The sequence below is a fragment of the Dendrobates tinctorius genome, unplaced genomic scaffold (genome assembly GCF_039654945.1).
Source record: "Dendrobates tinctorius isolate UK_male_01 unplaced genomic scaffold, ASM3965494v1 ptg000049l, whole genome shotgun sequence".
NCBI classification, from domain to species: domain Eukaryota; kingdom Metazoa; phylum Chordata; class Amphibia; order Anura; family Dendrobatidae; genus Dendrobates; species Dendrobates tinctorius.
Genome location: NW_027361717.1, coordinates 1,203,823 through 1,221,801, shown reverse-complemented (window position 1 = coordinate 1,221,801; position 17,979 = coordinate 1,203,823). Strand labels below are relative to the sequence as shown.

Genomic DNA, 17,979 nt, shown 5'->3' with positions numbered 1-17,979 from the left:
GCCTACATCCAAAGACATAACATTTTTTGTTTTCTTCTCTAGTCTTCCCAATCTGGTGCTCGGCCAAGAGGTCCTCGCAGTGCCTCCCAGGGTCGTCGGCGACAGCAACGCGGCGGTCACCAGCGTGTAAGTATAAATATTTTTGCTTTGTTTTTTTTGCACTTTTTATTTCATTTCTTTTGTGGAGGCTAATTATGTTATTTTTGTCTTTTTCTTTAACAGCCTTCACAGCGTGCTCCCGACTCTGACGGTGAGGATGGAGGGATTGATGTGGACCGCCTCATCGATCTCGTCAGAGAAAGGGAGCCGCTCTGGAATATGGCTGACCGACGCCACGCTGACCTGATCGTTACCCGACGACTCTGGGAGGAAATCTGTTCGCTCCTTGTGGACCGCTGGGAGGACCTCGAAGCTCGGGCCCAGATTAAAGAGCGTAAGTATATACAGTACCGGTTGCTTGATTTAAACCAGTGTTTCCCGAACTCCAGTCCTCGTGGTCCCCACGGATCATGTGTTCAGGATTTCTATTTACTTTGGAAATCCTGAAAACATGACCCCTGGGGACCATGAGGACTAGAGTTTGGGAAACACTGATGTTGTATACTAACCACTTTGTCCTTTCTCGTTTCAGGGGAGAGAATTGTGAAGCGGTGGCGGTCTGTGAGGGATCGTTTCAAGAAGGAGTTCAATAAAGAGATGCGGGCCCCGAGTGGATCTGGAGGACGCAGGAGCAAGTACAAGTACGCACGAGCCCTGTCGTTCCTCCGGGAGACAATGCTCACCAGAAGGTAAATATTACACACCACATGTGACAAAAAAATGTTTAGATGTAACTTTTTTTTTTCAGCCAGGGCCATACCATGTCACTATTTTAATTGTTTTTTTTTCTCTTTATTCCACAGCACGGTGAGCAGCACTCGGGAGCCTGCACGATTGGACCCTTCTGAGGCGATCCCTGAGGAGACCGGCACCGAGGGACACTTCGACCGCCCCGGTACATCTGCACCTTCCCAGCCTTCCCACACATTCGACCCATCTGTCCCATCCACCAGCACAGGAGCATCGTGGCCGCCTACATTACATGAAGCTGCTGGTGAGGAGATCGCTTTCCTTTACCCCACCCTTCTGCCCCTGCCACCTCTAGTACACCTGCGGGTACTGGGCGGCAGCGGCAGAGGGGTCAGGAAAAGACTTATGCGCCAGAGTTCTTGCATCTGAATGCATCTTTCCAGAACTGTCTAAAAGTCTTGTCAGAGCAAATCTCCGCAGGCTATCAGCAGATCAACTCCAGCATTCTGGAGGTGAAGACACTTCTGCAAACCATGCATTCAGAAGCAAGATCTTCGCCAAACCACACCTTTTTCAGGTCTGTTGTGGAGCGCATGGAAATGCTCTCTCCTGCCCAGCAGATTCATGTAATGCATTCATGCCACGCTGCTCTCCAGCAAGTTACCTCCCAACCTCCTCCTCCCACCGCAGTAGTTCCTCCACCTGCACCCCCTACAGCCACTTTCCATCCTCCCCCTCCTATTACATCTACACCCCCTCCAGCCACTTTCCATCCTCCCCCTCCTATTACATCTACACCCCCTCCAGCCACTTTCCATCCTCCCCCTCCTATTACATACCATCCACCTCCCCAGCACCATCCACCTCCCCAGCACCATCCACCTCCCCAGCACCAGCAACCTCCCCAGCACCAGCAACCTCCCCAGTACCAGCAACCTCCCCAGTACCAGCAACCTCCCCAGTACCAGCAACCTCCCCAGTACCTGCAAACTCCCCAGTACCAGCAACCTCCCCAGTACCAGACATCTCCCCACTTCCAGCAACCTGCCCCGTACCAGACATCTCCCCACTTCCAGCAACCTGCCCCGTACCAGACATCTCCCCACTTCCAGCAACCTGCCCCGTACCAGACATCTCCCCACTTCCAGCAACCTGCCCCGTACCAAACTCCTTCCCCATACAACTTGCCATCAACATCATCTGCTCCTACAGTCCCTGCCCAACCCTCCACTCCACCACCCACCACCTCTTCTGCTTCCCACATGTCCACCCATTCTGTAGTTTTTTCCACACCTTCACCTCTAACTGTTCCTTCCCCACCACGATCCCAGTCCTCTCTCCACACTCCCAGTGTCGAAGTGTCCCGCAGCCCCTCCAGCAGTATTTCCACCACACACTACACAGATTTATAATGTGTGTATTTAAATAAAAATGACCAGTTTTATGGTTTCAAAGCTTTATTAAACAAGTTTATTAAAATTTTAAAAAAGTTTACTAAAAAAAACATTTTTCAATAAAAGTTAAATTATTTTACACTGGTTGTCTGTCATTTCTTTCTGCGGCGAAAAAGGTTAAATACAGGGTATTTAAAAGGTGAAATGGTATTCAAAACTAGGTATATAACTGTGGGTAAATTTTAGCTTTTTGCCACAGTTGTGTTCCTGGTTGTGTTTGAAGCAAAGTATTTCACCTAAAAAGTTGTGTTTATTGTTGGTGATTTCATAACAATGTACACAACTTTTGTTAAAAGGTGAAATACTTTGCATAAAACACAACCAGGTACACACCTGTGGCATAAAGCTAAAAATAGAGACCATGACAAGATAGCCAACTTTGGTTGGCAAAGGTATATACTGTTGGTACAGAAGGTACACAAGTTTGGTTGGGCACAAATCTTTCACACTCTTTCATCCTGCCAGTGTACTCTGCCTTGAGGTGACATAAAGTATAGTGCAAAATTGTCCCTCATTACTGAAACCGTCACAGAACTTCTAGTGGTAATGTCATGGTAATCTTGCAAGGTGGTTTCTTCAGAGGTGTCCTCAATGGAAATCGGTTCCTTGCAGATAACAAAATTGTGGAGTACCACGCACGCTTTGATCACCTCGCCCACAGTTTCTGTCTTGAGGTTGATCGCAGTCAATAGGACCCGCCATTTGGCTGTCAGAATACCAAAGGTACATTCAACCATTCTTCTTGCTCTTGTGAGGCGGTAATTAAAAATGCGTTTTGGTCTTGTCAATCCTCTGCTAGAGTACGGTTTCAAAAGGTGTTCTGACAGCTGGAAGGCTTCATCCCCTACACAGACAAATGGCATAGGTGGACCAGATGTTTGCGGCAGCGGTCTAGGTGGTGGGAACTGGAAGGTGTTTCCATACAGTTTACGCCCCATGGCAGACAGTTTGAAAACTTGAGAGTCATTGGAGCGGCCATAGGCCCCAATATCAACCGCAATAAATTTGTATTCCGCGTCAGCGATGGCCATGAGGACAATTGAAAAATATTTCTTGTAATTGAAATATTACGATCCCGATCCAGCTGGCTTTACAATGTGGATATGTTTCCCGTCCACAGCGCCCAAGCAGTTGGGAAACTGACATATCTGTTGAAACTTGTCAGCAATTTCAATCCACCTCTCTGTTGTGGGCTCTGGTAAAAACTCTTCAGCTAAGGAGTCCCACACTGCACGGCATGTGTACTTCACTATTCCATATATGGTGGAAATCCCGAGTCTGTACTGGAAATGCAGTGACGAAAGGGATTCTCCAGTTGCAAGAAATCTGTGGGGAATTAAAAAACAATAAATTAGTTTTAAATCACAGCATTACATACCAAAACTGAGCTATAACACTTGGAGATACAAACTACCACCAACAAGATTGCAGTGAAAGTGTGCTCTGATGCGATCACATCCAATAAATGTGGCTTACCTTAAAGTCACCATCAGACGCTCTGCGGGTGAAACAGAGAAGCGGCAATAGGTGTCCGCTTTTCTTATGAGGTGTGCAATGCGCTCCACCAAGTAATCAAAATTCTCCATTTTCATCCTAACATATCCAAAAAATTTATCCGGGTTTCGTCGAAGGTCCATGCAGAGTGTAGAATAGACCCCACGCGTCATTCTCTTGGCTGTGATGGGGTGGATCCACAAACGTCGTCTACGATGCCTGATGCGCTGCTGTCTCGCTCTCTCCTTCTCCAGAACAATCACCCTCAAACGATTCGCCTCCGCTATAAAATCCGCCAAATTCTTCAAAATATTTCCAATGACAACATCCATCTTCGCCAGTAACTTGCTCTTCTCTCCAACCTGCACTTTCTCCTCTACAACCTGTCAAAGAAGGGCTGTAGGAACACGCTATATATAGTTTTCCAGTAGCCAATCCCGTTCGGAAGGCCACAAGGGTCAATTTTAAAAACCGGATCCGGCGTAATCCGTCGAAAAACGGATAGAAAAACGGATGAACCGGATGAGACGCATCCGGTTTTGTCTGTCAAGAACAAGACGGATCCGGCAGAAAACCGGATCCGTCACATCCGGTTTTACTAAACATTTGCCGGATCCGGCGTTCCGGCACGACGCCGGATCGCGCCTGACGCCAAAAACCTGAAGTGTGAAAGTAGCCTAAAGCAATCCTGCATATCTTTCCTTTACATAGCTTTAGAATGATATAGTTTTCTCATTAAATAGAGCTTATTGTTGAGATTTATCCTTTCATGCACTTTCTGCAGCTGTTTATACATTTCCTTTGAAGTTTCACATTTACATACATGCGCAATCTGATCATCATCTATACTGAGGGACGTAGTGCTTTGGGCTTTGTAATCATTCTCTGCCCAGTCTTCTGGTAGTGGGTCAGGTCTGGACTCTTCTCTTATCACCAGTATTTACCTTGAATTTCTAGAATTTGTAGTTCTTGTTAGTCAGATTTGGCACTGGGAACTTCACAGGATTGCTGCTGGCTGCCTTCTTTGCTTCTTAGTATACTGTGGTTCTATGTGGACAGTCCTCCGGGTCTTTGGTTTTCTGGGCCTATAACCTGTTGGATTAATCTCTGTGCTGTCCAGACATTAAACAATCAATATATATATTTATACAGAAACAAAGATAACACTGCGTACAGCTGGTGTTTCTATAGATTAGGAACTTAGCATCTTTTCTGTCAGCTTGCAAAGTGAAAATAAAACTGTGCTGCAGCTACACACACCAGTGAACAGGAACTTTGTTTTTTTTAAAAAAATTTTAACAGTACTTTACTGGCAATATAACACTATTGCTGGAGACAGAAACTCATGCACTATTAAACAGTAGTAAATAGTAGTTAATGCAAGATGTACAATAATAAGCTTTATTTAATCAGTAATTAATCATGACATTTCAACGAAGTTCACAATATAGTTCAGTGGGGATAAAATTTGGTGATCTTACTCGCCAATAACCATTTTTAATATCTATATTCCTTAAAATTGTTGATCTGTCACTGAAAGCATTTAGATCCTATTCATCTTTGCCTATGTGTCTGTTTTTTTGTCCTGTTTTGTGTCTTTTGCACCTTTTTTGTTTCTCATTATTCTATTTGTGCCTTTTTTGAAGTCTATTTTTTATATTTTATATATGTGCCCATCTGTTGCTTTTGTTTGTTTGTGTACTTTGGGCCCAGTTTAGCTTTCCAGATGCTTTTAGCTGATTCTTTATTTGCAAATTTTTTAAAAAGGAGCAAAATTTTATACGCGTCAAGCAACAATTTGCATATTATTTTCCCAGAGGAGCATTGCACAGCGAATAAGCCTCCTTACCTTGACAAGCCAGAGCTGGTATGTCACTCTCCACAAGGAGAAACCTTACCCCTTAGACCTCAGTCCAGAGCCTCTCACCTAACCAAATCAGTTCTCATACTTTGCACTGATGAGGGCCAATAGCCCGAAACACTGTGTCTGCAAATTGAAATTCTGATTTGGCTTTTATCCTAAGTCATATTACAAGACTCATTAAAGGGTTGATTGTGACTTGTAGGATCGCTACTACTAACAGGTGGCGCTATAGAGTTCAAGTCCTCTTCCTCTCTGAAGAGGCAATTTGCCTATTTTTTTGTGACATTTTAAAAAATATGTGATATTTTTGTTCAAAAATGTCGCAAAGATAGTTAAGGAAAGTAAAAGTATCCCATTTTTGGATTTTGCACCAAATTCATCAGCGGTGTGTGCCATTTTGATGAATTTTGATAAGCATGATTGAATACCACAAGAGTGAAAAGGAAAAGTTTCTTAAAAAAATACAAGTGATGAATCGGGGTCTTAGATGTTGTATTTCTAATTCTCCCAGCAGGTATCTTCCATTATTAATTAATTTAATTTCTGCCTTAAAGGGGTTCTTATTAATGTATGGTTGTCTATGCCTATAAGCCATATAAAGGCCGCTTTACATTTAGCGATGCACCAGCGATCCCGACCATGATACGACCTGGTCAGGATCGCTGGTGCATCGCTAAATGGTCGCTAGTGAGCTGCCAAACAGGCAGATCTCACAGCGATGCAGCAGCGATACAGCGGTCGTTACTTATCCTTCACATGCAGCGATCCTGGCGTCCTCCCGTCCGCGTCCACGCTTCACTCGTCGGTGCCAGCAGGAAGCCCAGCCGGAAGCCCAGCAGGAAGCGCCCGAAAAGAAATGGAGCTGCGCGATATTATCCCGTGCAACTTAGTAATGGATCTGTTAAAATCATTTTTTATCCACTTTTGATGGCTAGCCATATTCAGTACTTCACTGACAGAGTCTGATCTGAAAAAACAGTTGAAAACAATAAATGCACTGAGTTTAAAAGAAAGGACAAATGGACCCATCAAAGAAACAGATGTATGAATGATTCCATTAAATTTTATGGGTCAGTCAGTTTTCTGCTTTAAAATCATTCACACAGATGATTGGAAGCCCATTTGGAAACCCATTTACGAGTCAACGTGGAGAGCTGTTTTGTAGGAGTAACTTAGATTCTGGTGGAATCAAGCTATCTTTTGCATTATGTGGCATGTATTCATGTGAATGGACAAGATTTAATATGATAGAACATTACACTTAAGGTACCTGACTGGCTACAGCTCCCTCTCATCTTTCCAGCAAGACTGGCTGTGGCAAGACTCAGGGCAAACGAGGATTGTCACTTGTGTGACAATTCCACCAATATCTGAATTATAGCCATGAAAAATAACACTACATGAGTGTAAGGAGTGTAAGAAAGAAATGGGGACCCCCAAGCCCTCGCAGTACCTCCTATGTCACTGGACTTTCCTGCATTCCCCGGTCTTGTCCCCCTGCCGTCGGCGTCTTCTTCCAGGAAGAAAATGGTGGGCGCATGCACAATGCACATGCATAGATCTGCCAGCCGGCACCAGGCTACAATAGGATATTTTTCATATTGGTTCATTTTGATCACTGTGTTAAACCCTATCACAGAGATCAAACTAAAAAAAAAATAGCAAATCAAACCCCCCTTTATCACCCCCTTAGTTAGGTAAACATAATAAAATTTTAAAAAAATGTATTTATTTCCATTTTTCCATTAGGGTTGGGCTAGGGTTAGGGTTGGAGCTAGAGCTAAGGATAGGGTTGGGCTAGGGTTAGGGTTGGCCTAGGGTTATGGTTGTGGCTAGGGTTAAGGTTGGTGTTAGGGTTAGGGTTGGGGTAAGGGTTGGGGCTGGGGTTTGGCTAGGGTTATAGTTAGGGTTAGGGTTGGGGTTATGTTTGTGTTGGAGTTAGGTTTGGGCTAGGGTTAGGGTTGGAGTTAGGGTTGGGGCTAGGGTTAAGTTTTTGTAGGGGTTGGGGTTGTGGTTAGGGTTATGGTTGTGGTTACGGTTGGGATTACAGTTAGTGTTGGGATTAGCTTTGGGGGTGTGTTAGAGTTAGGGTTTTGGTTAGGGTTGGGATTAGGGTTAGGGATGTGTTGGGGTTAAGGTTGGAGTTATTATCAGGGGGTCTCCAAATGCGACATGGCACCCACCATTGATTCCGGCCAATTTTGCGTTCAAAAAGTAAAATGGTGCTCCCTCCCTTCTGAGCCCTGCCATGCGCCCAAAGAGTAGCTTTCTCCCACATATGGGGTATCGACGTAGTCAGGAGAAATTGCAAAACAAATTTTGTGGTCCATTTTTTCCTGATTCCCTTATGAAAGTAAAAAAAAATTGTTACAAAGTAAATTTTTGGTGAAAAACGTTCATTTTTTCCTTCCACATTGCTTTAGTTCTTGTTATGCACCTGAAGGGTTAATAAACCTCTTGAATGTGGTTTTGTGAACCTTGAGGGGTGCAGTTTTTAGAATGGTATCCCTTTTGATTATTTTCTGTTATATTGACCTCCCAAACTCACTTCAAATTCAAAAATTATGTTTCTAAAATTGTGCTGTTTTAAAGTAGACATGTGGGAAATGTTTTTTATTATGTATTTTGTGTGACATCTCTCTGATTTAAGGGTACAAAAATTTAAAGTTTAAAACTTGCACAATTTTAAAAATGTTTGCCAAATTTCCTTTTTTTTTCGTAAATAAATGCAAGTTATATCGAAGAAATTTTATCACTATCATGAAGTACAATATGTCACGAAAAAACAATCTCAGAATCAGTGGATACATTAATGTTCCAGAGCTATAACCTCATAAAGTGTCAGTGGTCAGAATTGTAAAAATTGGCTTGGTCATTAAGTACTAAATTGGCTCTGTCACTAAGGGGTTAATAGAGATGACTGAACCAGAGAAGCATAGGACTATATCTGGCAGCTTCTAGCAGTAAGCTGAAAGCTTAAGTAGGGTGTGGTGTTCTCCACTTGGCTGGAGCAGAGAGTTGGTAACTCCAGCTGGACAGCACACACATCCATACTATCAGACTAGACAGCACTGCAGGTCCCACCCACCCTACTCTAAAGGTACTGTCACACTTAGTGATGTATCAGCGATCCCGACCAGCGATATGACGCGGTCAGGATCGCTGGTGCATCGCTAAGTGGTCGTTAGTGAGCTGCCACACAGGCAGATCTCACCAGCGGCATCGCAGGGGTCGGGGATCGCTACTTACCTGTCACACTAGGCGATCCTGACGTCCTCCCGCCCACGTCCACGTTCGTCGCTCGCCTCTCCACAGGAAGCCCAGCAGGAAGCTGATGACGAGAAATGGTCCAGGATGTTCTCGAGCGATCAGCGATAATCAGCGGGGAGCGGTCGGAGGTAAGTATCAGACATAGCGATATCGCTAGCAATATCGCTATAACGTCACAAAAACCAGTGATGTTATAGCGATATTGCTAGCGATATCGCTTAGTGTGACAGGTCCTTAAATGGCTGGACAAAGCCTGCGATGACCAAAGCTTCTGGTTCTAAAGTCTCTTCAATCATCAGCGCTGCCCACAGAATGAATACAGCAGCACCTGGCAATAGATGAAGATGTAGCAGTTAGCAGGTCCTTGTGGAGATATGACATTGAGAGGCAGGCGCTGGGTCTCTCTGACTTTTTCCAGCACCTGCACACTGCAGTACTTGGCTCTGCCCTTAACAGGGCAAATCAGTACGCCTGCACAGGAGCCACGACACAAAGCAAGGAAGATGCACAGGAGCCACGACACAAAGCAAGGAAGATGATGACATCACATGAAGATGGGAGGGGCCTGACCTGGACCTGCGATGCCCATCGGACCGGACCGCCCCCCCGGTGAGTATAATAAAACTTGTTTTTCTTATCTTTCAGGTTAGATCGGGGGATTATCTACAGCATTACAGAATGCTGTAAATAAGCCCCGAAAGGCAGTGACCGCAGCTTACAGCTGAAAAACAAGGTGACATGTTCCCTTTAAAGGAAATCTTTCAACAGGTTTTTGCTATATAACCTGAGAGCAGCATAATATTTGGCAAGAAAACCTGATTACAGTGATGTATCACTTACTGAGCTACTTGGTGTAGTTTTGATAGATTCCTTGTTTGTCTGATGTAGATGCAGCAGAGATGACACTTTTGGACTGTGTGTAACCCCTCCAACACACACACCCCTGACTTATAGCTTCCTGTGTACACTGTACATTGTCATTAAGCTGCCAATCAGTGCTGTAGTGATAATCTCCTGCTGAGAAAGCACCGATTGTATAGACACAACACACAGCCTAATAAGTGACACATCCCAGTAATCAGGCTCTTGTGCCCTTTATTATGCTGCTCTTAGATTATAAAGCAAAAACCTGCTGACAGATTCCCTTTACGGGAGCTGTGCATAAATAATTGCCCACAGCCTTTAACGAAGTTCACCAACGTTGTAAAGAAGAATGAACCAAAATTCCTCCAAAACAAAATGAGACTGGTAAAGTCATAAAGCAAATGATTAGTTATTGCGGCTACGGAGGTTCTAAGAACTATTGAATAATGGGGTGCAGTTAATTTTTTACCTATTATTTCTGCATTTTGCCCTAGTTTACTAGCGAATGCCATGATGTAATTTGCCACGAGTTATTGGACATCTAAGTATTTACCTAATTTTAGGACCAGATATTTTTCTTTTTTATTTTGTATGCATACTACCTTGACTTTTTTCTATGTTTCTGTTTAGCAAAACTTTAAACAAATGATTTTATTTAACAAAGATAATTACATTCAGATTTTAGAGGTTTCAGACTGCCGGTTGTTCAAGGACTTCATTTACTTCAGAAGCATATTGACTTTATGCTTAGAAATGCAGATGGATAAGTCTTTTGTATCTTCTTTACATAGTGAAGTGCATCTATAAGATGGCTAAAAGTCAATAGTAATTGTATAACTTAACGGCCCCTTAGAACCTTGTTAAATTCACAGGTTAATTACATTTGCGCTGGGCCATAAAATGTCACATATGGGATGCATTAAATATGCACTAAGTGGGATGTGATCTGGAGTCCTAATAACATGCGGAACAGTCTTTCTTTCTCTACATCTGAAGTTCCTTTCTAATTGTGCAGGTTCCCAGGGTATATTCATTTTCCATCTAAACAGCATAAATATTTGGTACTTGATCTCATATTGCCTCCTCGCTCATTCTGTGTCATTGCTATGCAAATGAAATCTTTTCATTTACATTTAACAATAAATTCCAATTTTAAGGTGCAATTTGATATTATCTGGTGCCCTGATATCTATTACTCATGAGGACACATTTTGTAATGTGATTAAATTCTGCAATTTGGTATAAAAAGAAGTGATAATAATCACCCAAAACATAATGTAGACTGAAAAAAAATTGTTTAAAAAAGAAAATATCCCCTTACAACTTTCGGGCAAGAAGATAAAAGTGTTGCAGTCCAGATTGTGTCTACAAAACTGCAAAAAGTGCAGAAATATAATTGAATTTGGATACTTAAAGTTAATAACTGAACTAAACTTCCATGAACTCCTTAGTCACCTTCACCTTTTGATCAATGATGGTTTCACCTGTTCTAGAAGAAATAGATAATAAGTATATTCAATGGTGTGGTCACCTGAGTCACTTTACGTACATTGTTAAGGAGAATGACATGCCTGGATAAGGAGACTTATAGGCCATGCAATGCTCCTCTTAGAATTTAAATATGGAGCATTGTACTGCCTACAAGCCTCCTTACCCTGGCATGTCTGGCATGTGACTCGCCATAAGGAGAAATGTTACCCCTTAGACCTCAGTCAGAGGCCTCTCATGCAGCCAAATCAGATCTCATGCTATGCAGTGAGGAGGGGAAACACACCAAAACATATGTCTGCATATTGAGATTCTGGTTTGGCTTTTTTTCCCCAAGTCATGTAGCAAGGCTTGTAAAAGGATCAATATTGACTTTTAAGACTGTCACTTCCAGTAAGTGACAACAGAGATAAAGTCCCCTTCCTCTCTGTAGAAACAATTTCCATATTTACTGACACTTGTGATGTAAACTCATTTGTTCTAGCACCAATTTCTTCACTCTAGTACAGACTCTTTGTCATTGTTACACAATTCATCCCAAACTAACAGTGCTTTTCATTCCGTCTCAAGGTGACCACTTCTGGTGACGATGTATTGGAAAAGACTGCCTGGCACTAAGCACAACCTGTGGTCAACTCCTCCTTCTCTGATGACTTATTTGTGTTAATACTCCTTGACCCTCTTGGTATGCAAACTCCTCACCTCTGGTGGATGTCATCTTCACAAATAGGAATAAGCTTGATAATTTCCTCTGCGATTACAAATCCTCCCTCTCTTATGTCAGTGCTTTCTCATGCCGGCTGGTGATGTTTTTCACCTGTGACAATCTACATTGAGTGTAGCTCAGGTTGGAGCTTTTTGCCTAGTCTTCTGTTTCCTCTACTAAGCACTGGGTCACTCTACCTTAATTTCAAATGTTTCTCACCCACACTTGCTATCTAGCTATGGTACAGCTGTTTTCAGGTGTTACACGGACCAGATTGTCTTAACCTCTTTATGTACCATTTTACCTTTGTGGGAGGAAATTAAAGTTTTTATCCTTTTTCATGCTACTAGGAGGTGTGGAAGTGGCTACTGCACCTACCCAATGCTGTACTCCAACTAAAATGTTCACTTTTTTATACCAACGATTCCTTGCATCATTCAAGTGAAGTTTCAAACACATTTGACCGAGATCTGTTGCACTCCACACATATTGAAATGGGATTAGATAGTTCTTAACATGGCAAGATGAGGACATTTGTATTGCAGAAAGACATCTACTGAGAAAGACTGTCAAGGAACTTATGGACACCTTGATTGATAGCATTGAAATATACCATTACAAAATGGAAGCGACTATCCATACGACAAATGTGGAAAGGTCTTTCATCTATTCTGGAGGCGAGACCGAAAGTGGAAACCACTGTTGTAGAAATGAGTGAGGCAAGGTTTCACAAAGTTTTAAATATAAAGAGTTTCACCTAAACAATTCTTCAAAAGATTATCAAGTAAAGTTTTTAGAGAATTAGTTGAGGCCTGGTAATAGAGATGAGTGGATCAATCTGTGGAGCATTGGATTAGAATCAAATTACCTGAAATTTGGGAACATTTTGAGATTCAATTTGAGGTTTGCAAAGAAACTTGCATGCCACCATTTCCCATGGTGCTGAAACATTAGAGAATAGTGGTCATTGTGCATGACCGCAAAACCTTCCCATAATTCTCTGCAGCTATGACATCTCATGGATTATCATACCTTACACAGTGGTGGTCAATACCTGGGCTATCACAGACCAGAAGTTCACAATAGAGCACTGTATGTATGACAGAGTGGTTTTCCATCTCCAGAGTCACTGGGTAAGTCTCTTTCTCCTGTAGACTGTAAGCAAAAATGGTCAGCAAGTTTGTCTCTCTTTTCTGTAGAGTAGAACATCTTATGATTAGAGGGGTTCTTTCTCTCTCTCTCCAGCAAAGTGTAACCTCTTATGGTCAGGAGAGTCCTCTCTCTCTTCTGTAGAGAGTAAGCCGTTATAATCAGTGGTGTCCGCTCTCTTTCCTGTAGAGTGTAAGCTCTTATGGAAATTAAGATCGTCTCTCCTGTAGAGTTTAAGCTCTTATGCTCAGCAGGGTCCCCTCTCTGTCTTTCTCTCTCCCCTCTCTCTCTCGTAGAGAGTAAGCTCTAATTTTCAGCAGGACTCTCTCCTCTCACCCACATGTATTTTCTGAGTAATTACAAGCTTTCCAGCATTGAAAGTTGTATAAATTAGCTCACCTGAAATCACATTTTTGGGGAAAAATTATCCAAGTTATACCTGTATAGATGTAAGGTGGCTCTGTCAGTGGTCTAAAATGGCTACCATGAATAGGCTTAGCACAAGCCCCTCCACTTACCAGGTCCCAAAGGTAGCCCTGGACTTCACCCTTTAACTCCTATACAGGGATCTGAACTTAATAGGAGCCCGTGGGATATGGTCAAAGAATAGGCTGTTGTGTGGTGGTGCAGGCTGGCAGAAGTAGTCAGGTAACCAGGTCAGAACCAGGAAAAAGTATAATATCGGTAGATGCAAGAATAGTCAAAAACAAGTTGTACTCAAAAAGCAGGAAACAACACACTACACAGGAACTGAACTGAAGAAAGCCAGAGGAAAACAAGGCTATACCTGGCAGTTTTCAGCAGTAAGCTGGAAGCTTCAGAAGGGTGTGGTGCTTTCCAATTGGCTGGAGCAGAGAGCTGATAACATCAGTTGGACAGTGCACTCACACATACTGTCAGACTCGACGCCACTGCTGGTTTCTGCAACCCTAACTTTAGTGGCTTGACAGAGCCTGGGTTGTCCAGGGTTTCTGAGTCTGACATCTCATCTATCATCAGCGACGCCCATAGAGTCAACACGGTGGCACCTGGCGACAGAAGCAGACGTCGCAGGAGCAGGTTCTGGCGGACATGTGACAGGTATAGCAGTGAATAGTCCCCAGCATTCTAGCAACCATTCCTACACTTTTGTTCTGCTAAGCATTAGGATGACACAGACGTGCCTTCCACACCATCAACGTGTCATCACAGAAAACCTACTTCTAATACTTCTTAGTGCCAATGTGTTATTTACCAATAGTCCAATTCTACTGCTGACAAGGTAGGGATTGTGTATATACTGTGTCCCTGATCAGTGATTTAAAAATATTCAGAGATCTGACAGCTTGCGCTAAGTAGATGCTGTGCAACAGGAAAACACCTGGACGCTTTTGAGATCCTCAATACAGAATACTGAGCACATGGGTAGGAATCTGACAATCACACCATCTAGAAGGTGCAGTGATAAAAATGTATTTATTCATATCATAGCACAGTGTATATGTAGTGAGCGGTATTAGAATAAGCGTAATGTTATGCAGAGAATGACAATTTGGAGACAGTTTTGACATGCATCACAACAAGTTAAATAGGAAAGTAATAACTGTGAAGTCTATTTAAGGATCCCATAATGCACACGGAACATTGGTCGCTTTAAAATTTGGCATCTGAAATAATATTTAGGAGAGAAGAAGGAGCTTTAAATAACTTTGAGACTATCGATGTGAGAAGAAGAAAGCTTTTAAGAAGTGATAAAAGCTTCACCGCGAAACATTCTTGCGGTTTATCTTTGATAAATAATTTCACTGAATCTTCACAAATCAAATTGTGATATATCCACAGCACATTAGCCCAGATAGAATTTGTGCACTTCAAGCACTTACTTCTCATCTAATGCATTTTTTATTAGATTTAGCCGGACGTGTGAAAAATTCTCACAGCAAAAAAAAATCCAAAAAACAGGAATTCAAAAAAAGAATATTCTGTCAACTGATTACATTTTACAAACCTTAATCTTTGTCACAGTTCGTCAAATTGGATGTAATACAACCGAAATCCAAATTTAGCACCGATAAAATCAATATATATTTCCACAAATTAAATCTAACCACTGAAAAAATCATCCAACTTTTATTTTTGCATTTTTTCCTCTTCTTTTTCCAAGAGCCATAATTATTTCTTTTTTCTCGACATTGCCGTCAACATACAGTTTTAAATTACTTTGTTCATTTTACCGTATAATATACTTAAAAATTATTTCGAATTTAAGTTTTACAGCCTTAATTGTGAAATACTAGCATACCAAACATATACAGTTTTATAAATGTATTGGGTAAAAAAAAAATTGAATTTTGTAAAGATAAATTGGGTTTATATTGCCATTAGGGATTAGCGAGACCTAAAATGTTCGAGTACTCTTTATTCGAACTGAGCAATTCCTAACGCTCTTTTCAAGTAACGAGTATATTGGGAGTCAATGGAAAATCCAAGCATTTTTCTGGTAAACCCTACAAGGAGGGCTGGGGGGCAGAGAAAATGTTGAAATGGAGGAAAAAGTGCTGAATGGAAGGAGAACGTCATGGGGAAGACCCCTGGAAGAATCTCTGGCTCCTATATTGGTACTGAGAACAATGGTGTCACACTTTTACTCAACTTTAAGGATTGACAATAAAACACTCAAAATAGATGAGAAATTGGCGTTTACAGGAAAAAAATATTAAGAAGCATGATTTCTTATATCATGACTTTGTATATAAGACAAAATTTAAAACGTATTTAAAAAATTAATTTAAGCAAACCAAAATTTTAATTTTTATTGAAACAATTGAATTTCAGTGTAATTTATGAAGAATGCAAGAACTGCCAAATATTTGATGGAAGAGGTACTCAAATACACCCTGTATTAGACATAAAGAAGGACTTCATAAACATTCTGTTCAAATTTTGTTCAAATCATCATATAGTGGTACTCCTAGACTCACAAAGGCTATGCATTAAGGGCAAAGACTGCCATAGCCTGTAAAAAATTACAAGCAGGGTCATCTATACACCCTTGAAGGCACCAACTGTAGTACCTCATGCAAATGTCTTGAATAAAGTGTAGTTGTGGTATTCCTACACTTATAATGTCACTACACACAGTGCAAAACTTGTCAAAAATTACAAGCAGGGTAATCCATACACTCTTGAAGGCACCAAGTGGAGTGGCTCATAAAAAAATTAACAAAGTGTAGGTGGTTAGTGATGAGCGAATGTGCTCGCTGCTACTCGTTACTCGCCCGAGTATCACTGTACTCGGTGTACTAAGCGAGCACCGAGCATTTCCAGGATTACTCGGTGGGAACTCGGTGGGAACTCGGGTCTCCACCCTGCATTTTTGATGGTCTTTAGATACCCAATATGCAGGGATTGTCTTCCAGGCACTGTAATGCCTCTGCCATCTTTATTGTGGTCTTGCAGTGATTGGCTGGCCGCACAGCATCATCAGGGGTATAAGAGCTCTGGATTGAGATAGTGTAGGGAGAGCTGTTGCCGAGATAGGGTCAGATTTGAGGATTTATTAGTCATTATGGGGTCTACCATCCTAAAGTAGTCAAATCCAGCTAAACCAACAGTCCTTCTAAAGACTAATTCCTTAGTATATAGGTTGCAGTGTTAGGTAGGCAGGGTAGTGTACGCTGTACATATTAGTGCAAGGCCTGCAGGCACTGTATGTGTGTATATAGATATCACTGCATACATCAAGAGGGTCCATTCCATTACTGTCTGCTGCTGCTACCTATAGCATATATTGACCGTATATACTGTACCTAGCCCCAGGTGTAATTGGCTAGGAAAATTTATTTTGCCAGGTTAATAGAAATTATTTCATTACCAAGCAATCCAGAGCCCTTTTTTTTCTCCATTTGCTTTTTGACACTGCACAATACAGCCAGATCCTTTTCCTAGCAGAGCATGAAAATCCAGCAATTTTAAAGGGGTCCCAAAAATCACTTTTGAGTGCACAGGGAAATCTTTCATTTTTATGTGGTACGGTAGAGTAGAATTGCCTGCCTGTGTTACTACCCTTAAATGTTTGTAACGATAGTAGTCTACGAAGCTGATCTTTGTGCCACCTGATTGTGGCTGAGCAGAATAGCAGTTTCAGTTGTTGCATGAGGTATCTGTGCTCCCACCAGCACAGCAGGCTTACACTGGTCTTTCACCCACTTCGTAATTTCAACTTATTTTCAAAGCTGTAAATGCTAGACGAGACCCTGTCTCATGCACGGCCCATGCCTGACTGCTGCTGCGCTATTATAAAATTTCTACTGTGGGTCAAATGATGCCACTTTTCCAGGTGTCTGACTCTAATTTTTGGAAATGTTTGGACTCCAAGTTGGGTCTTCTTCATGCATGCTGCCTGAATTTGGCAGACATCTAAGATCAGCAGCTAGAAATGCTGGTCCAAACCCTGTCCCAGTCCCTGTCCCATGCATCCATGCTGGGCAATTATACTATTTGCCCCCCTCCGAAGGTGTTGTCTATGCATTTGGTATTGCCTCCCTTTGAATTCAATGGGGTTCAGATAAGTTCGACAAACTGTTCGTCAAACAAAGATCAGGAAGTTCACCGAGCCGAGCCATCTCTGGTCTCGAGACCCCAAACCATAATAAAAGGAAGAGTTAAAGAATAAAAAAAGCTATACGTATCTCATCCTTATCCTGTCCTGGTGTCGTTTCTCCACAACTCGTCCTCCGCTTGCACACTACCTCCCTGCACCTCCAGCCTACTAAGCCTCTTGCAACATCATGAGGAGCTTTGACCTACGACATGGTGACGTCACTGGAGGTCTAGTCATGGCTACAGAAGCCGATTTTATGAAAATGTGCAGGATCTAGCATTCTGACTTCAAATTCTATAAATGCTATCATAGGTGTTTA

The 17,979-nt window shown here is 42.1% G+C and overlaps 1 protein-coding gene across 1 annotated transcript in view; it reads left to right on the top strand.

Moving 5' to 3' along the window:
- The window catches only part of SNTG2 (syntrophin gamma 2), a 977,025-nt gene that overhangs the window by 692,748 nt on the left and 266,298 nt on the right, over positions 1 to 17,979 (top strand). The window lies entirely within an intron of this gene.